General features: G+C 39.1%; 1 protein-coding gene and 1 long non-coding RNA gene across 12 annotated transcripts in view; one reads left to right on the top strand and one right to left on the bottom strand.

The window, feature by feature from the left end:
• Positions 1–21,613, top strand: part of KIAA1217 (KIAA1217 ortholog) — a 327,102-nt gene that overhangs the window by 113,636 nt on the left and 191,853 nt on the right. The window lies entirely within an intron of this gene.
• On the bottom strand, positions 360–20,765 carry LOC107308964. Its single transcript, XR_001553017.2, has 4 exons — positions 20,277–20,765; positions 18,546–18,706; positions 2,669–2,779; positions 360–1,499 (listed from the first exon to the last, which is right to left on the bottom strand). It is a non-coding gene; the product is annotated as an uncharacterized LOC107308964 (long non-coding RNA).

Below are 21,613 nucleotides of genomic sequence, written 5' to 3'. Positions count from 1 at the left end.
TCAGGTCAAGGTCTGACAAGCAGGTGGCACATAAACCCCCAAGTCCAAGCCCTAAATGCAAACTCAGCTCTATTGGAAGAGTTCTATAAAGGCACAAGGTGCTGTAGGATGGGGGGCATGGCCAGGCTGCCATTTCCCTTAGGCCAGCATAGAGGGGAAGCAGTCCAGAAGGTGCAGCCATCACTGTTGCAGAGGGACATCTCTTCCAAGAAACAGCAATGATTGCCTGGCCAGCTGAGTGCACTGTGGTATAACTGACTCAGCACTCACTGGGCAAGGAAGGGCGTTGTCCTGCTCTGCTCTGTGCTGTGCAGCCTCACACATGGGGGTTAGGAACAGGTTCTTTACATGGTGGTGGGCATGGCCAGAGTTCAAGGAGTGTTTGGACACCGCTTTCAGGCATACTTTGTGTGGAGGCGTGGTTTGGACTTGGTGATCCTTGTGGGTCCCTTCTAACTTGGGATTTTCCATGTCTCTGTGTTTTTATGAACTCTTTTTGCCTATTCTAACTTCCCTTTAGCTTCCTGCTTTGTCTTCTTCCACTTTGTCCCCACTCTGGAAAACTCTCAGTGGGATGCAGCTCCTAACTGGAGGTGGCCAAGCAAAGCTTCTCGCTGCCCACTCTTCTGGAGATCTGGAGCTAGGGCTTTTTCTTTCAAACCAGGTACTGTCAGCAGCACCAATGACTCTCTGAAGCTGAGTGCCGGAGGAACCAGCACATTGATGTCCAGATTTTGGAGAAAAAATGGGGATATGTAAACCTTTCGTTTTCCATTCTGTTTCAGGTCTGAATCAATTAAAATATTTCTTTCACCTATGGGTTGTTTTACTGATAGAAGAGCATTATGAGTGTTTGTCACCCATACTTTTATTTGATAAAAGCAAAGACTACAATAACGACTGACTTTTCAATTTCCTTTCTCTGTTTTATCTTACTAAGTATTGATATTTGTTTCGTTACTGGTCTTCACATCTTTTCACTTTGCTTTATTTTTCACTCTGTATTCTTCCAAATCATCTTCTTCCCTTGTTCTGTCTGTGTTCTTTACTTTGCAGACTGTGATGATTGAAATGCAACTCCAACACATTTAGAGTAAAACTCTTGGTGTCTCATATTCAGTTGAGTCTCAAACTAGGCAAGGTTAGTTTGTCCCATCTCTAGTTATTAGACTGGGTACAGCGGACTTTAGTTATATCTTGGGATACAAATCTGTGGGCTCTTCAGGCAAAACAAGCAATAGCAGCACCATGAGAAGTAGAATTAACTATGACTTTCCCACCACCTTCTTATGGCAAGCTCAAATAACGACTGTATAATCTGTATGTGTAATGTTAATTATCTCAAAGCTTGTTTTGGTTTTAAAATAAAGAAATAGTCAGTCATGGACAAAGTTTGGAAATGATTCTTTCTGATATTCAAATAAAACCTAGAGAATTTTTAAAGGCCAAGTTATCTCTCAAGAGCTTCCATTTCATAGCTTTTCCTGTCAGAGATGTACCTACAAATACAGAATACATGTAAGATTATGGGTTAAAATTTCCAAAAAGCTTCACTATTAAAAAAAATAGCAAAGCAAAGAATATGTTTATTTAGCCCACAGTATTCTCGTTTCCTCTGCAACTGTTTAATATTCATCAAGATAGTAAATGCAGATCTTATAAGTACTTGTATATACAAATGTTCATTATCGTACATATTTAATAGTAGCTGTCTTTTTTAGCACCAGAGCATATTTTTCTGCTTTTAAAATGCATATGTAAAATGAAATAAACTGCAATCAAACATAAATTAGAAATATGACTGTATTGTACAGTAGTCTGAAAACCTTGGTTGGAATCAGATGTGTGCATTCCAGTATGGTCAACTGTTCAAAATTTCAAGCTTGAGACACACAAATCAATAAGGCACGTATTATTTCATTCTAGTATATGAGTACAAGAAATGAACAAAATATTCTGGACCTTTTGATATTAAAATACAAAAGGAATCTGGCTAAAAACTTCTCATGCTGGAGAAGAACATTATTAAAATACCTCTGTGAATTTAAAAGTGCATTGCAGAAACAAGGATCAGTTGTGATTCTGTGCACATTCTTTCATCACCCATGTACATTTATTTCCATGGCCATTGCTGTTTGCCAATATAATGCAATTTATTTGCTATAGTTACGGATATTGAAGACTGAATTTTTTTAGGTTACATATGTTGGGGCAACTACTGTTCTTGTTTGCTATGAGGTTATGACTCAGACCAAAGCATGAAGTATACTTTAAAAAAAGAACTGGTCACATCAAAGCACTCTGGCAATTCTTCTTTCATTTGTAACCTTTTTACTTATTATCTGAACTTGTGCAATTACGATGGAGAAGTAAGTCTCTCAAAAAAACAAACCTTCCTGTGATGAGCTACATAGACTGTATGCTGTATAGGATACTTTGTCCAACATTTGGCTGTAACTGTCAAATACTACACTTTTTTTTCTATAATTTATTGAAAATTACCGGATAAGTGGAGAAGGAAGACCTGATTATTATTATGTTCAGGGAAAAGCTGCAGTGCATACTCAACTCTTCTTAGCCATTAGGGAATTCATGTGTGGGTGAGACTTCATGAAAGCCATTTACTGGGGGAAAACTCAGGTTGTAGCTCACAGCTTTGACAACTCACCAGAGAACCAAATTCAGACTGTGGATGAGATTGCATAAATTCTGTGGAAACACTGTGGAGCTGAATGCATGCTGCAGTCTAATTCATTTTACAAAGTCAGTAGTCAGTCACCTAAAAAAAAGGTGCATTGGAAACCAGGTTATAGTAGTTGCACTGCTTACAGAACTATTCTTCAGTTGCATAAGTGTATCTACCTCAAAATCTCTTCCTTTGGAACCTGGTAGAATTGGAAGATCATGATACATCCCCCAGGGAAGCTCAGGATCTTCTGTTTCTTATTTTATATGGGCTAATAACATGGGTCGGGGGAAAATCACACCAAATCCAAACTCCAAAAGACTTTAAATCATCAAAACAAGGGAATTTTGGACAGACTATGATTTGGGAAAAATAATTGGTACAATTTCTGTAAGCGTTGATTTTTCTTTAAATTGTGCCTTGCTGGAATCGTGCAGAGGTTTTCAAGTTTAAAACAAATTATTAGGAAGATGAATGGGTAGCACAAATTGTAGGTACTTAGAAGTGTCTGATGAACATAATGTGGTAATACATTTTTGCCATGCACTGGCTGCAAGTAAATATTTAATATAAAGTATGTAACATGTGTACGCATAGTTTATACTAGTTTAAGATTTGAGTGTTCTGGTTCAATGTGAACAATAGCATTTCAATACAGGAGGTTTCAGGATATGGCGGCCAAACCTTAACATTTAAATCTGGATGAATTCTGCAAAATCTGGATAAGAAGCTTCAATAATATTGGTCTCATCTGCAAAACCCCCTATTGTCATTTCTGCAAAATAATTTCTCTCCAGAGTTAATGCTATAAGTACAACATATAATTTTTAATTTTTTATTATTTTTGATCATTTTTTTCTCAACTGGGAGTGATGATTCATCCCAACTGCTCTTAATTCCTGAATCATTTCTTCTGTTGTAAGGGTAAGCCCTTAACATTGGCCTCTATAGAATCTCCTGAGAGAATTCAGGTAAATATTAATAGTACAGAAATTTTCATTAGTTCTTGGAGTACCCTAGAATGAGATTCATGAAATCTAGCATACTACCTGTTTTATTGCTTCCGTATCTAAATTTTGTTATTGGTGTTAATTATGAAACACACAGGATCACAGCTTGCTCTCTCAGTGACATCTGATGTGAGAATGGCATTCAAAATTCTGCTTTCCCCATACTATTTGTTAAAAACTGTTTTTCCTTACTGAATAACAGACAAATCTTTTTGTAGCCTCTCATCTAATTGCTAAGTCATTTAAGGAGTAAGTAACGACCCAGGACTGCTGTTCTTTTTAAGTAAATGGAGAAAACCAAAGACTCATAACTTCTCCATTTTCCTCCTCTGAAAAAAAAAAGAAGAAAAATAGCAGCAGCTATTAAAACAGTATTAAAATGGGAAAGAAGAGGCAAAGCTACAAATACAAAATGCACAGCTAGCAGACTGGACATATGCAGAGTATTAATATCTAGATGTTTAAGAACAGACAATGTGCTATTACTGAGGAATGCGTGTTTTATGATAGCCATCTCCTGCTTACATTGGCTATGATGATGTCCTGGTTTAGATGATATTTATCTTGTACCTGATATTCCAAGTAGGAGATAATGTAGTTTCTGTACATAGCAGACCCTTGATATAGCAAAAGCTTTGTAGGCAGTTAGATCTTTGGAGAGGGACCTCCTCAGACTGCTGCCTTCCAAAACTTGGGTTCATCTGCTGCATTTAAATCTGAGCTAGACTCAACTCAATTGTTTGTCTAAATTGAAATCTAACTTTGTAATGCTTCCTGTTTGAAGATGCAGTGGAGGGAAGTAACCCAAGGATGTGAGCGTAGTGATGCTGTGTAAATCTCTAGGCACTGCCTGGCCAATGCACATCTCTAAAAAGGACTGTTTGGCTGGCAGCATCCCAGCCATAACCTTGAAGATCCTGAGTGGGCAGTAAGGATCTGGAATGTGCCTCACCTCCTTTTGTGGCTGCACATTTATCTGTTGGCAATTATGTAAGGCCTAAATGCTCCCTGTGTCCCATTATGTGTGGATGCCACTGCCCGGGGATTAGGACCTGTCTCTTAAATCTCACCTCTGTGTGGACCCCGGTGACTCAGCCTTTTCCAGACATGAAGCTTAACACAACTCTTCATTCATGACTCTTGTCTTTTAATTATGGCAGTATAGTATGTACCAAGCATTGGGATGGCTGTTCAAACAGCAACTAAAGGCATTAGAATTAATGCAGCAGGTTGAAACCAAAGTCCAGGCTCCCCCAAAAGCATTTCCAATCCAATAAGTCACATGCTGTCCTATTATTATTATGCCCTGTTATTTTGTAACCCAGATTTACCAATGAATGTATAAGAAATGACCTCTTCCACCAGTCGGTCGTGACACCATGTACGCAGTTTGTGAATGAGCTGTGTAGTTCCTGCACTGGCTAGCTGTTTTCCAACCTGTGTGTCACTTTGTGGTGTGCTTGTTGTGGCTGACCACGCGTATGCTGTCTGAAATTAACTGAGATTCATCTGCCACCTCCAATCCCTTTCTTTTATTTCTTTTTGTTAAAGTGTAAGCAGTTCTGTGATCCAACTTAGATCTTTATGCTGATTTACCTCTTCTTTTACCTTTTGATCTCAGTTTGGATAATTATACTTCCTGATTTTCAAGCTTGTGATGGCTCGCTTTAAATAACAGTCTTGACCTTGCTAACACTCACTGATCTCTCCTTCATGGGACTGTCTAGCTCACAGGCCTGTGTTTAGCAGTGGTTGGTCTGATGGTGAACACCACAAGAGGCTTGGCGTGGGGTCAAGATACAGCTTTTGTGCAAATCAAGTGACTGATTTGGAAAGGTTTGTCTACATGACATCAGAAATCCTTCAGGATCAAGGAAATTGAACAAACTTGAATGGTTGATTGCTAGCACCAAAACTTTTCTTTGTAGATCTCTGTAATGCTTTATCATATTTATTTTCCAGAGTTAAGTCAGGGTATTGATACTGGCAGGTTTTTTCAAGTGGAAGGAGACCTGGCAGTAGTGAGCAGTCTGTTGTTACCTAATACAGACGTTCAATCAAAAGAGAGCGGGATAGCAATTGTCCGTGTGTGTCTCTGTGTTTATTGTCAAGTCAGTGAGGTTCCTAGGGAAATCACAACTGGGGAGGTATTACTTGAACCTGGGCTTCTGCTCCAGTCATTATTGTCTTTCATGTGTCTTGTTCTTCATATGACTGCATGCAAGTAAGGACTAGAACAACGTATCACATACAGGAAATAAGTCAGGAGCATCGACCAATCAGAACCTGCAAGTGAAGGAGGCTTTCCTATCACTTGAGTCAGTCCTTACATAAGAGCATGTGGTGAGCATCTTCTTACAAGTCACTCATGTGCAGCTGGGTAAACACATGCAGCTCCTGAGGACGTTTCTGGGAGATATGGTAGTGATAGCTGCCTTATTGCATTGATTTATGTCTAAGTCATATGAGTTATAACGCAGAGCTTGAGTTGGTTTGTGAGTTCTACAAGACTCACAAAGTCAAGTGATCAGGGTCTGCATGTTGCATGAGTTCCCTTTGGATGCCTACTGACATGACCTTGTACACACTTTTAATCTTGCAGCTTGCTGCGTGAGTACTGAGGGTTGCCTTCTTGTCTGCTAGGACATGGAGCTGCTCCCTGAAAATCATCCAGGTGCTTTATTTAGTTATATCCTAATTAAAAAAAATTTAAAAAAAAAAAAAAAGGTTTCTTTTTTTTTTAGTTAGCTAATAACTTAAAATCTAGAAATTCATCATTTGTCAAAAGAGGAAAGTTCCACCAGTGCAAAGCTGAAAGCTTTTGGGAAGAAAATGTGGGCAGCTCCAGGCTCCTTTCTTGATGTGATACTGAACATCATCCCAGCCAACTTATGAAGACCCAGAGAGCTGAAGTGCAAAATTAGTTCTGTAATATTTAATAATAATTTAATTATAGTAATAGTAGTAACTTCTGTGTTTTCTGCTCAGTAGTGACACAAGAGTTAAATTTCAAGTATCAAGTTCTAACAAACCCTATGAATTTATGATTTTCTTGCTTCTTCCCCTTTAGTCCACAAGCAGAAGTCTTATTACAGGTGACAGGGTAGAGATTTTTACAAGCCCTCAGGGAAAATATTGGCAGCATGTAGCAGGTGCAGCCTTAATTTCCACTCTTGATCTCTGAATGTTTAAGCACACAGTGATAACACCAGTGGGTCTTTTATCTTCCTGAAAAAGTTGTGTGGTGCTTATCATTACATTGAGTTTAGCCATATCCGTGGCAGTTGGAGCTGTTCTACACTTCATGGCATGTAAGAGCTAATATTTTTATATCCTATATAATCTATATATTTATTGTATAGAATAATTCTGATAAAATGTTATCTCACAGTGGAAGCCCTGTCGAGATACTTGTTTGAAAGTCAAACCTGAAGTTTGCCAATTGCTTTAAAATGATGCTGCTAGGATGTGTGGCTGATGAGCTGGAGCATTCAGTAAGTTCTCAGACTGTGTTCAGAGAGATAGGAAAGGGAGTTTGCCCAAGTGTTCTTATCTCATCAGGAGGCACACTGTATCCCTCTGCAATAAGGAAATGCAACCAGCTGATAGGACTAGATATTCTTGCATCATTAAAGAAGCTAATATATGAAATGAAAGATCTCTGAGATTGTACCAGAACTATTTAAAGAGATTTTCTTCATCCTCTGAAAAGTATTTGAAGAGGTTTGTTTATGGTTCTCATATGTATGCTTTCTTAGAAGATATGAAAAGCAGGCACAGATTCACTTCCAGTTTGAATGACCTTACACACACATGTTGGCTGTTGCTGCCATGAACGTGAGTGGCGAAGGTGGAAGGGGGTGACCTACAGGCAGTGTCAGTGTGGAGATGCAGTCTGCTCATTGCCAGGTGGGAGGAGTCTGATGGTGAAAACGAGCAGGTGAAAAGTGGAAGGCAGTGCAGAGGATAATGTGTCTGTTAGGAAACTCATTAGAAGCTGGATTCTGCCTGAGTCATAATTTGTGGCAGAATCTGCATCTTGTTTTCACCATGCTGATGCATGGTTTAAAATACTTGAGGGTTCCGAGCAGTCAGGATGTTGTAAAGGATTCTGAAATTTTTAAAATGAAAACTGATCTACATTGACAACATTAACGGGGAAACTGAATGAAGGTCTTATAATACTGTGATGAAGATAGTAAAATACTGTATAAAATCTCTTCTAAGTGATTGCTAAGTTACTCCTACAAAATTTGATACAAATATCTTTTTAGTCATAAATGATTTTCTAAAGAGTACATTCAATAATACTAAGGTCTATTCTAAATACTTGAGCTTTGATTCTGTAAATCATGATAAAAATTAAATGTTCAAATTTTCCAAGGCTTGATAGACTTACGTCTGAGCCCTGGGCTTTTCTCTTCCACTTTCTCAGTTCACTGTGACTGGGTTTAAAATAGATTGAAGTAAAGAAAGCAAACACTCCCACCATTTGTTATATTAAGTGTCAGCACAGGCAAACCTAGAGGAATCAGCAGTGTGTTTTTAAGCCCCCTGGGAGCCTGATGGCTATGGGAAGGGGAGCAAGATACTAATATATATTTGTCAGAAGGGGAGTTCTATGAAACTGTCACAGCTCTTCACAGTGTTCAAAAGAACAAAATATCCCAGACAGCCAAAGAAAACTTTGTTCATTAGGTGGTGCAATTAATTGGATCCTACCTGCACTGGTACTAAACATTCTTATAAGCGTCATTAATTTTCAGGCAGTTTAACTAAGCCAAAGTGTTGTGGTATTCAGTAGTCCCATTAAATGTCACAGTTAATATTCACATAAAACTGGATTTCAGTTTTTGATGTTTTGATGTCTTGGTGTGTCTTGTGACAACCATCTGCAAAGAAATGAAGAGCAGTGAGTTGCACCACCAATTTAAGTGATTCCTCCAGTATTCACTTTCCAGACAAAATTTTTGCAGGCAGCTCAGAGTCTGTAGCCATAGATTTGTAGTGAACAAGGACTATGGTTTCTCCTAGCCTTAACAAAATTCTTCTGCATCAGGAATAATGCAACTATTCATCTGGTTTGGTTGTTTTTTTTCTTTCTTTTGCCTTCATCTATCTCTAAGACTTGGGGCATCTCTCTTTTGCCTTTAGCAGGCTGTCTGAGCAACCAATTGGGTGTGTGTAATTATTGTTTCTGTCTTGTCATGAGCTTAGGAACTGGGGACAGCCTTTCCCTACCCCCAGCTTTACACATCTATTGTGCCAGCCAAGGAATGCCAAGGCTCATTTCTGTATCACATCCCTTGAGTAGCAAGTGAGTGATATGCAGACTGAGTTTGGCATGCCACAGCTTCATCTGGGCAATTGATGTACTGCAACCACAAGCTGTGATGAGGACTCTGATGCTTTATTGGATGTGGCTGTCTAGCAGGTGTGTACGTAATGATAGTAAACAACATTGATCAATAACCTGTCGGCATGTTCAAAGCATTACAGTAATGTAATGCATTCTGGCTTAGGGGGTATTTACTCCCTCTAACATTAGTTTTTAAAATTGCAGCTTGGTTAATCTAACAGAATGGCTGTATATTACAAAAGGTCTCCCCTTACTATGGTAATGTGAGTGTTGCCTTTAAGAGGTTCTGTTATCTCTTTCATCCTTTTTCCAATATGTTTGACTCCAAAGAAAACCTTTTTTTAACTGTTTCTGTAGTTTGTAAAGAAATGTGTCCAGTTATTAAAGCCAGACATGCCATTTGTTAAAGGAATTGCATCCTGTGAGGCATCCTGCAGAATGTTCCTTTCATCTTTTAAAAACTGCTTCAGTTAAATAACACAGGTCTTCTGTCTCTCAGACTGCACTGATGAATGCTGCAATACTGACCTGAAAATAAATGGGTGCTTGGAAGGAGCGTGTTCCTCCCTGCTGCACCAAAGTTTTGATATGTTCTGTATGGTGCAAAATGCCTTATAGATTTTGTATCCAGACAAGTCAGCATGATGCATCTGAAGACAACACTTACAGTTTCTTCAAAGTCTTCTCATTATAAATCTCTACTCCCTGGGAAACCATTTTGGAGGTCAATTTCCTGCCCCTTCTCATCTGATTATAGCCAAGTAGCAAAACAAAGTTGTAACTCATTAAGTGAAATTCCACTTTTATGTAATGTCTGTGCAACATCACCGCAGACATAAGACTTTACTCAGAGCAACTTGAGAACACAGCTTTGCTTTGAAAGGTGATGGGCAGCTTTAATTATAAGCAAAACTGCAATTAGACTTCAAGGAGAGAGTTGGGTAAGCCACATAAATGTATTGGCTCTCTGCTGTATATCTTGTGGGCTCTCTGTGGCACCTTCATCCTAACATCAAATGGTGTTCCTGGGGCCAGCAATGAGACCAATGCGTCTTCTGTCAGAGCTGCTAGTTGGCTTGGAGCAGAGTGCTAGAGCTTCCTTGTTTTGTCTGTCTCCCTTAAAGCTCAAATGAAAGAAGAATTATTGTGGTGGGTCTTAGTATGTACATAGAGAAAGCTGCCATAAAGCTTGGAAGTGAGGTGTGCGGGTGTCTCAAAGTAAAGCTGGTGAGAAGGAATGTTTTCATTAAAGGGGATGCTGTGAAACTACACAAGTGGTGGTACTGCTGTGGGCACTCTCACCAGTTCTATGTGCTCTGTCTCACAGGCAGCACTAAAACTCCTAGGAACCAAACCAATATTAAACATTGTCTGTGAGTTTATATTTAGAAGAATACGGGTCGGGGGGGGGGGGGGAGGGGAAGATATCTAAAGTAGTTAGAATCCTTTTGGCAAGGTCAGTAGAACAGTGAACCTTATTGTGCATTCAAGGTGAGTAGTTTGTGAAGTGTTCGGTCCACCCAGGCAGTGGGTGCTGTTTTCTTGCTGACTTCAGTGTGTTTTGGTTTTGTGCTGTTCTGTATTTATGATCATGTTGGTATACTGTGGAATTTGTTAACAAATTTGAATAGAGTTGAGATTAGGATGAAGGCATTGCTGTTGGCCCTGACTGATGCAAGAATTATTATTTTTAGTATAGTTGATCAAAATGGCTTCGAAATCTGAAAAGAGTTGTACATTCAACGGTAAATAGGAGAAAATGTTACAATGACAAAAAAAGGTGAAAGAATACCTAGAATCAAGTGTAGTTAAGGTAGTATAATAACAGAGTGGGTGACAGCAGGACAAGGGGAAATGGTTGAAGTTGAAGGTGGGAAGATTTAGGTTGCATGTCAGGGGGAAGTTCTTTACTGTGAGAGTGGTCAGTGGAAGTGTGGCTGGCACAGGCTGCCCAGGGAGGCTGTGGATGCCCCATCCCGTGAGGTGTTCAGTGCCAGGCTGGATGGGGCCCTTGGCAGCCTGGTCTAGTATTAAATGTGGAGGTTGGTGGCCCTGACTGTGGCAGGGGTTTGGAGATTCATGATCCTTGAAGTCCCTTCCAACCCAAGTAGTTCTGTGATTCTGTGATAATTTCTCTCCTAGCCCCAGTATTGAGGTATCTAGAGGGTGGATAACATCCCTTTGAACCTTTGACTCAAGATATCATTAATGCCAGCTTTACATAGTAGCACCTGTACTTTTAAGTCCAGATTAATTACCTACTGTCTGCAGTTTCTCAAACATGAGAGATGTGATGGAGTGTTTTGCTTGAATAATTATGCGGGATTATTGAAGAGAATTGCTAAATAGGTAAGGAGGGGAAATCTAAGATATGTAAGGTGGTTATCTATTAGAAATTAAAGGATGTGTTGAGTTTAGACTGTGACCATAGTGGATCACTTGCACAGGACAGATGGGAACACCAGTGGAGATCCAGAGAGCAAAACATTTGCTGGTTGCAAAGGTGTGAGATACTTGAATCTGAAAAGAAGCCAGGGAGGAATGGAAGAAATCCTGTTTTGACTGATGGATGACTGTGATTCCTGTTGGAGCAGAGCAAGAGTGACTGTATAAAGATAGAGAAATGGTGGTATGGTTCAGCCTATAGAGAAAGAACATGAAGACAGGAGAAGGTTGTGAAATGAACTGTGCAATGAAGTGCTATTTCATCATAATAAGACTGTAACAAAACAAAGTTATTGTCAGTGGGTAGACAATATGCAGCTCCCTCATTTTATCAGATTGATGAGAACAGTTTTAAACTGAAGAAATGGGTTACTGGAGAAAGTGTAAAAAGAAACCCATGTGATCCCCATACAAGCCTTGAAGGCACAGGGAAATTAAAATTGGATAAATGAGACTGCAGAAGTGGATAAAGGAACAATATTATTAGGTAGTAGCTGGCAAGAAAAAAGAACCAGAAGACCCAATATTGATAAAAACTGTGAAGTGGAGATTCAGTCAGCAAATGGATCCTTCATTATCTGGCTGAGAGTTTGGGTCATATAAATGTAAATCATGCATTGGTGCATCATCATAATGATCATAGCAAGTGCATGGAAATCTGACTGCTGCCAGTGCTAAGGGGAAAAGACGTGTTGTCCAAAAAAATGGCAGTGTCCAGGAGTGATTGTATTGGTAAATGGATTTGGTTAGATGCTTGTGTGCATTACTGGTATAAAGCTTTGAGTAAGGGAAGATGGGACAAAGTGGGTAACAGAAAATGTCTTGGTATCAAAGTCACTTGGAATAAAAACCATCATAGGTCTGTAAAGTATGTGAGTTTCCAAAGACAAATATTTGAGAAATTGCAAAATGTAGGTAATTAATTAAGTATAAAAATACAGGGGCTATTATTTAGTAGCATGGATGTCATCTGCAGTCAAAGGTTCAAACAATTGCTTGAGTTCATAGACAACTAATATACATTGTAAAAAATAATAATGATCCCTATAAATAATCATAAACAAGGAGTCTTAAAGTAATGGAAAGGGGATTGTCCAAGATAAAGAAATATATCTTAAATATTAGGGAAAGAAATGGAAATTAGCTACAAATTTTAAAGAGATCACCTAATAATACAAAATTTTAAAAATAAACCTTATAAAAATTGTAAAAGAATGGAAGCACAGCCAGTGTATAAGAAGGGAAAAAATGGCATTAACTGTTAGATGAATAGTTTTTGGGTGCAGTAGGCAGCATTCCTCATAAACTAATGGAGATATTAAGCCTGGGATACAGGGCAGCTAACTGGAATGATCATGAAAATGGAAATTCTCACCTCCAGGGGGAGGCAAAACTTAAATTATGTAATTGTTTAAATCAGAGGAGACCACATTATCTACATCCAAAACCTGCAAAATATAGCTGCAATTCCAACAGCAAATACTTTTAATAGATATATCACAGCAGGAGTTGGTACTACCTGGGGGAATAAATTAAAGATAGTTCTTAAATCAGAAAAAAATGACTCAGTTAAAGAGCATTATTATTATCTCAACAGTAGAAAGCCCTTTACAACATAGTTTTAAGGAGGTTATAACCAATAAACACAAAACATGACATAATGATAAATTAGTTAAAATGCAATTTAGGATCATCACAAATAGGTCGTGCCTGACTATGGTGATATAGTTAACTGAACAGGTAGATAATCCTCTAAGAAATATCATGTATCAAATCCATACGGACTTCAGCAAAATACTGTTTTTGACATCTGCTGTGTAGAAAATAATTTGTTACAATGGGCATTAAGAATGAGTCGTAGGGGAGGAAAGAGAATCAAAAAGAATCTAGAAGAGAAAAAATGATGCTAGAGATTGGAGGTCACCAAAGGAGTTCCCAGTGACTGACTGCAGGATTATTAAAAATGATGTTTTCGTTAGTGATCTTAGCACACAAAATAGAAGTGTTGTGGAAAAAAAAAAAAAAAAAAACAGAAGAAAGAAGAAAGAAAAAGATGAGTCAAGTTACCAGAAGTATTATGCTGGAAGTTGGAGCTTCCTGTAGAAGAAATGGTATGAGCAGTTAAGGTGGAATAAAAGGAGATTAAAAAGTGGGATGAAAGGCTGCTGTGAGAAGTGCAGGGCCATGCATTTGGCAGCTTGTGCCAGATTATGTGGAAAGAAACCAGTGTGATAATCAGAGAATGACTGATACATCACAGTGATACGTATGTGGAAAACAGAAGAACTTCATTGTATCATAAGTCTTTTAAAGTATCACAAAGCATGTTTGCAATGTAAGGAAGCCTTAATGCTGTTTTGACTAATGTGTGGGTAAAGCAGAATTTAGAGAACTCGGTGTCAGTGTGTCCACGTGCACTTAAGAAAAATGAATTCAAGTTGGAATAGCTGCAAAGGTAGGTTTCCAGGTGACCTGGGGGATGGAGAGACTGATGGGGAGAGATGAAAATTCCTGTATTGCGTGACTGTAAAAATGAGAATTGATAGAAAATACGATTGCTGTCTTGTACACAGAAGGAAAGGATTCTTATAAAAAAGATGGTAGTAACACAGAAAGGAATAGTTGTAAACTTGTGTGGAGAATCTGTGAGCTGGAAACTTGCACTGCTGAATATGGAGCATTGTGGAATGACACCTGACTGATATTTAGACAAACAGCTGATCAATGAAAATTATATATGATATAGTGCCTCCAAGAAATGGATTTGGAAAAAATATATAATTTTAAAAATCCAGTAAATAGAGAAATTGGGAGGATGAGAACAAACAATTATTTAAAACTAACACTGATAAAGTGGAGTGGTGATAGTCTCAAATTCATGTGCTTTGGCTTCTGAAGGGCAGAAGAAACTGTACAGATCTCATTGGTAAAAAAAGTTGCACATCACAATCATTTTGAACAGATTTTTGCTTGTTTGGGGACACTTACCTTAATTTGGCACATTCTATTATGTGGCCGGTTTCATTTAAGCAAAACCTTCTTTTTATTTTTAAATACATATTTTTCATTCTGAACATTTTTTTTATGTTTTGGGAGAAGTCATTTTCACTCTGTACATCTGAAAAAAGCCAAACTATACAGCAGCTGGCATCATGCTAAATTTTTCAAATAAAACCCTGATATGTGCCCAATGTGACTGTATTTTGCTGTATGTTTATAACAGTAATTATTTTTGATGTTAGCTTTCTGCAGTAAAATACAATTTCTTGCAACTTATGGGATGCATAAACTTTATGGCTCTCATATTAGCATAGAGAAGAAAATCTCTCAGCAAAAGAGTAGCTGGAGTCTTGTATTAATATTTCTATGATTCGTATGAGTAGCTGAGCTGATTATTTTTATAGCGTGATTAAAAAAATAGAATGGTATAAATGGGCTCAGTGCAGTGCTATGTAATGTAATCCTCCTCACGGCAGCAAATAAGAATGAAAGGTTTCTGCTGGAAGTGGCATTTGGTCTGGCTCAGTAATGCAGTCTTTCCTTCAATGCGCATAAAAATATGGGCAGCCTGAGGCTATGTTTTGTATAATGTCACTTCAGTTATTCAGTTTTTTGGGGCTTCCTTTTTCAGCAGTAAGGAATTAAGTCCCATTGAGATGGAAGAGATCCATATCTGAAATAGCGTAGATTGTTTGTTGATTCTGTGAAATGTGTAAGTCATAACTGTGGGAGCAAAAACAAATCTTTAACTTTGATAGCATGCTGTGCGCTTTCTCCTTCTGCCAAAACATTTGTCCTTGGTGATGATACATGGTGGAAGCCTTTTGAGGGTAAAGATAAACATAAAGCAAAGTTTTCCTGGGACTAGAGTACTGAGTTGTGTTTTGCTCTTTTTTAATGCACTTAATTTCATGTAAATGATGATAATTTGCCCACACTTAGCAGGTTTGGCTGGTTGCTTGCGCACAAGTTTGGATCACATGATTTCCAGAAGTCCCCTCCAGCCTCAGTGAGTCCATGACTGTGATTCTGTGAAATGAATCCCGGGAAAACATGAGGCTGTTGCTGTTACCCACAAACTTGTTTAGAAATGAGAGTATTACCACAAAATGGGGTGATTCCTGCTGCAGTATTGCCTTTGTCACTGCTAATGTGGGGACACGGTCCAGGTGTGAGCTCCTTGCTTCAGTATGCTGCTTCCATCTGACATTTTCTCTGCAAACAGGGAGTCCTGTTTTACATGTAGTTACCTTTTGGATTTTGGTCGTATCCATTCAATTGCATTTCTTTTGACTCACTTATTATAGTGCAGCCATAATGTGAATCTGGTGGCTAAGAGGGGCTGTAACAACGATTAGGATTCTGCCATGCCTGCTCTGGGTTGGCTCTACTGTGCCAAACTGGACATCATTACATGGGTGAAAAATGACCTGCTTGCAAAGTATGTGATCTGGGAAGGTGCACTGTCTGATCTAACCTTGTCCTTGACTCACACTGTTCTCACTCTTTATGCAAGGTCTGCGGCAAGTGTGGGCATGGGGGAGGATTTTCAGTTGAAGGCAGTGATGATTCACCACTGGAAACCACTGTAGGCAGGAGACTGAGTCCTTCCAGCAGCTAGAAGTTATAAACTAGTTAAGAAATTTAGACATGATGTTAAACTATTTGCAACTCTTCAATTTCTCATGGAATCTTTTCTTAGAATATTTTTTTTATTCTGAATATTTAACGGTGTCTGCATTGCATAGCCACATATGTTGGTGTTTTTCTGTTATTTGCTGCTTAGACAGAACTGGGGCATGCAGAGGATCTTGGAGGAGGTCTAAGATAGCTATCATCAGAGATTTCTATCCTCAATTTGCAGACCATGCTGCGGGATGAAATCTGAATATTCATTTGAAGTTTTGGGGGTTGCTCATTCAAACTATTTGAAATTCAACAGTCATTATCAAAGCTTAAATCTTCTCTTTGGCTCAGTTACTGAGAGAGATTGCAAATACATACTTGGGAGAGTAGTCAGTATGGGGAGATGTGCTACATAGCTCCATCTTCAAAAGGGAGACAGTTCCAGTATCATGTTCTACTTTTTTTGTTTGTTTGTTTCAAAAAGCTCCTTAAAGCAATGGGGAAAAGACATCTGTAAATCTGTATTTCCTTTCTTCAGTTTATAAACAAGGTACTGTCTCAGCGAAGTCTGATAGCTAGCTTTGCTGTTTGCTTGTTTATTTGAGCAGTGTACTTTTCTTCAGGTAATACACTCATTGGTGTAAACAGAGTAGGTTCCTGTCTTTTATATGTGGATTTATGGCTTTCCTGTTTTGCCTTTTTCCTATATAAGAATCACAGTCACAGCCCTTGAGCAACCAAGCCTCAAGAGTAGCATTTCATATTAGTGGAGTATCCAGAACAGCATCACCTTCTGGAAATAGGTTTGTGCAATAAAATTTGTGTGTACACAAGTCACAGACTGCCAAAGTTCATCTTGTTTTCAGAATTAAAAGGTCTTATTTCTATTCAATGTTGTTATGTCTTTCTCTCCCTTAGCTTTGTTTCATCTTACTCTCTTACCATGCCGCTGTTATCCCTCGGCTTTCTCACTTCTTGTTCTCCCCAGCATAAAAGGTTTTTATATCCCCTTTCTGCAGTGTTGTTTCCTGCTTCAGTTTTCACCATTTCTTCCTTTTGCTATATATGCTTTTCTTTTTACCATTATTGTCTATCTGAGATTCCTCTGTGGTATTGGCCACTCTTAGCAGATGACTGCATACACCCAGAATGAGCAGACATCGTGTTGAAAAGTTAAAACTTCATGATGGCCAAATCAGTAACTGTGAAAGTAATGCTGCTGGGTTCAGTGCTGTGGAGGTCTGTAGACCCCACCTTCATTAAGATAATGGAGAGGAGAGGCTGTGCTCATTGTTCCCTGCCACAGCATAATATGAGGTTGGTTGCCCTTGAGAGCTTTCCAAATGGCTGTCTCTATTTTGTCTGTGGCCCTGATCATAAGTCAGAAGAGCAGGTGGGTGAGACAGGAGACTGATGGTCGGGAAGAAGCTTTTGAAGAAATGTGAAAGGAGGAGATTTATTTGATTCATTCAGAGGAAAATACCGATTCTAACATGTTGTGGGGTACAAAATGTGACCGTGGAACAAGCTGCTTTAGTACAGAAATATAGAGCCCTTCTGGGGAGCGTTTCCATTGCATTGCCCCAAACACTCAAAGGTGGATGAGGATTCCCTCAGGGCTGTATAAGTGCATTTGAAAGACAAGTCTTTCAGAAATTGAAAGGAAAGTAGCACAGGCAGCATTTAAAAAGAAGTCAAAATTATTGCTAGATATCTATTTCTTTTTGAATGACCAGGCTAGTATTGTAAAGAATAGAGGGCAAATAAGTATCCCCCCTCTAAAACAGGACAGTGCCTCTAGGAAGCTTTTCTATCATCATCATCATCCTCATAATTTTTAAAGAATTGCTTTGTTTATTTTCTGAGAATTTATCTGTGTCAGTATGACAGAATATGTTACACTGGTGGTTAGAACAATTCCTGTGCTGGGCTGTGTGCGGCTCCCATTCCGCTCTGAAGGTAAATGTGTGCCAGCACAGCCAGTGCCCCATCTGTTTGGAAAGTGATACGTGTGGGTTCCAGAAGCAGAAACATATTTGTGATGAGGAGGGAAAAAAAGTAACAAAAAAGCATTAATCCTTTCAAGAATTAATTTTCCAGGCCATGCTTTTGCAAGGTACTGCAAGCGCAACCTGAAGCTGCGTGTCTCAGATAAGGGCAGAGGGCAGGGATAGAGGTCTGTGGACAGGAAAGAAGAGGAACTAACAGCTACACAAACTCGAGGTGCAGCACATAGATTTATGTGAACAGAAAAGCAAAGGAGTTCTAAATGTGAGCAGAGAGGAATGTTGTAAGGGAGCTGAGCAGTGCGTAGGGCTGGGAATGGCCATGCAGTGTAGAGTGGCCTGAGCACATCCCTCCCTTGCACAGTTCCTGCTCTGTGCTTGCAGACAGACATCTTGATAAGTACATTCCTCACCCCATTGAGTTTGCGCCTCCATGGGGAGGCAGCAGCAAGGAATCCTCCATGTGTTTTCCTTTAACGTGCACAACTTCAGTGCCTGTTTCAGTTTACTTCAGAAGTCCTCACATTACCGTAACTCAACGAGAGCAAGGCGGTGCTGGTTGTCTCTGAGAGTACTAAGGAGAAAGTCACAATGTGATTTATCCACATATGCATTTTTAATAAAAGCTAAGAATTTTTTTAAGCCAAAATAGGATATGTAACACAAAAAAGGTCAAACCCCTACAGAAAAAAAAAGAACAATCAAAAACACCAGCAAAATAACCCTTGGGTGCTTTATATTTGCTTACTAAAGGAAACTCTGGATTTTATTAGGAAAATCGCAAATTCTATGTTTAGGGGGAAAAAAAAGAAATCTAGAGTTACAAAGTATGAACTGTGGGTATATCATCATCGTGCATCGCTTAAAACCCAGGAAGCAAATGAGGAGTCCAAAATCTCTTTTGGATTTCACTGGGGATGGAGTGAGGGGGAGTTAGGAGATCTTTTAACTTAAACCAAGAACTTCTCAGTTATTTGCTATCAAGAACCCATAGAATGTTTTCAAGAGCTTCTACTCTGCCTCCTGCTCACATCTCCCAAGCAGGGTATGGATTTGTAATAAAAGCACTGAGAAAAATGGCAGAATGAGGTGTTGGCACAGGCTGCCCAGGGAGGTATTCAAAAAACACGTGAATGTGACACTAAGTGACATGGTCTGATGGGAATGGTGGAGGTGGGTTGATATGTAGGCTAGATGATCTTAGTGGTCTTTTCCAACCTTAACGATTTGATGGTTCAATGATAGGGCAGCTAGTTGGCTCAGTGGTGGCACAAGGGGATGCAAGGATGGCAGAGGTGAAGAGCTCTGGTCCCAAGTCTATTGTCCTCAGCAAAGAATCAGCTCCAGGAGGGCCCTGCTCCCTCTCTGAAGGCCATTTCATGTCATTATAAGACGCACTTATCCTTCAAGAATATCTTCTCTTCCAACTGATCTTTCATGTTGCAGTTTTCATAGTGTGATCATCTCTGTCACCGATGGAATATTTTACAAAATATTCTGTCTATAATATAAGAAATATGCTAAACGTTGCCATTATGCCACATTTGAAAGGTAGAAATGAAGATGCATGTTGAAAGGCAGAGTTATTGCCTCTGTGAGGTTTATAGAACACTGTCAAAGTGATTTAACCCTAAAGCTTCTTGAGAGTAGCTTGTTTACTATGGAGAAAATGCTTCAATAGAATTAAAGCTTAAAGAAATAGGTAACACAATGATTTTTTTTGTAGCTATTGCTGACTATTTTCTTTTCCCAAGCTCTGTATTAAACAGTTTAGCTTAGATCTGCAGTATAAACTGTTGCAAAAATATATGAGTGTTAAATCCCACTTTTGTTTTGAGGGAGGCAAAGTTGGTTATTAGCTGCATGATCAGAGTACAGACGCTGAGTCTGAATTCTGTTCTTTCCTTAATTAACAATCGCTCTTACAGATACTTGACAGTGGTTCATAGTGGCAATAATCCCTTTTGAAAATAGTTGTTATTCTAATTCATAAGTACCTTGCCATGGTACTAACCCCACTTTCACCTCTAATCGTTAAGAGAATAATCCGGCTGGTAGCTGGTGTGATGGTTAGTAATTTCCTACTGGATGATTACCAATAATGCAAGTAAGAAAATAAAACTTTAAACAAGAATTTGCCTTACCTTTGGTTAGAAGAAAGGTGTAGGCATTGAAAAATACTATAACTCTCATTGTTCAGAATTAAAATTCATTGCTTATTGAGAGTGCTGACTTAAAAATTCTTGCATGTCTTTTGTTGATCTTGCATGCTGATGCACACGACCTGCTAATGCGATGCTTAGCTCTCCATACAGAGCCATTCATCCATGCTATATGTGAATGAAGCTTCCTGGTTTGTACATGTGCTGTGTCACATTCCTCTGGTTTTCTAACAAAGCTTTTAATTGGTATGCTGTGACTAATGAGCATGAAGTCCCAGAGGAAATGGAGCAGAATTTTCCATTATCCACCAAGATGAGCTTCAAGCACATAGATTATCAGGGCTTGAACTCCAGGATAAACCGGGGTCAAAGGCTCCGAGTATGAGGGCGCCTCATAGCTGAAGATCTCGTTTTCATAACATCAAATTAATAGTTTCTCAGCAAAACTGAGATGCCACTGTACAAGCTGTAACTCGCATTTTGCTTGGACGTCAGATCAAATCCTCGACCCTTCCCCATTAAAGTTCCCATAAAACTTGAGTGCTGACGTCCTGCCTGGGCTTTGGTTTGTGTAATGATGTGTTGTGTATTTGTGTGGGATAAATCTCTCTTCAGCTTCAAATGAAGAATGTGCTCTTCATTCTTCTTCTGAAAAACTGTATTACAGTGTTGCTGACAGATTTGCTGTCATATGGTGCATGAGACAGACTTGGGAGGGTTCTGGACCACTTTGCTATTAAAAGTAGATTAAATTGGACGTAGTGGAACCAGTATACCTGTAGGCTACATCTGGTGACTGGAGCACGTAATTATCTTCTGTGCCTTGCATTCAGCACTCCTAAGTGTCCCCAGCAGGGGCAATATTAAAGAAAATTTAGATTAACTTAAAAGCAGAAACACTACTGGAGTTGGTGGAGAAAATTATGGTTACCTTTCCAGTAAAGTACATGGAATAATATTTTCACTGATTGACTACTCCAGGATTTAACCCAATTTAAAATTAATACTTTCCTCCTTTCTAGTAGCCTCTCAGTTCTGTTTTACAGCAAAGCCAACAATTCAGAAACAGAGAAGAAAAGGGACTAGTTTTTTGTTTAATTAAAAAAACATTAAAAATCGGTTTCCTGACCTAACAGATTGGTGTGTAGCTGCACAGGGGTTTGAGTGTATGGGGACTGAAGGACAAAGAGACCTCGTCTTGCAGTCACCTTCCTCCTGCTTGTTCACGAAACCACAGTGCTTTACTCAGAGGTGAGGCCCTGGCACAGCTGCCCAGAGAAGCTGTGGTGCCCCATCCCTGGAGGCACTTAAGGCCAGGT

Source organism: Coturnix japonica, chromosome 2, assembly GCF_001577835.2.
Source record: "Coturnix japonica isolate 7356 chromosome 2, Coturnix japonica 2.1, whole genome shotgun sequence".
NCBI lineage: Eukaryota > Metazoa > Chordata > Aves > Galliformes > Phasianidae > Coturnix > Coturnix japonica.
Note: the sequence above shows the minus strand (reverse complement) of the source record. Positions and strands in the feature narration are given on the sequence as shown.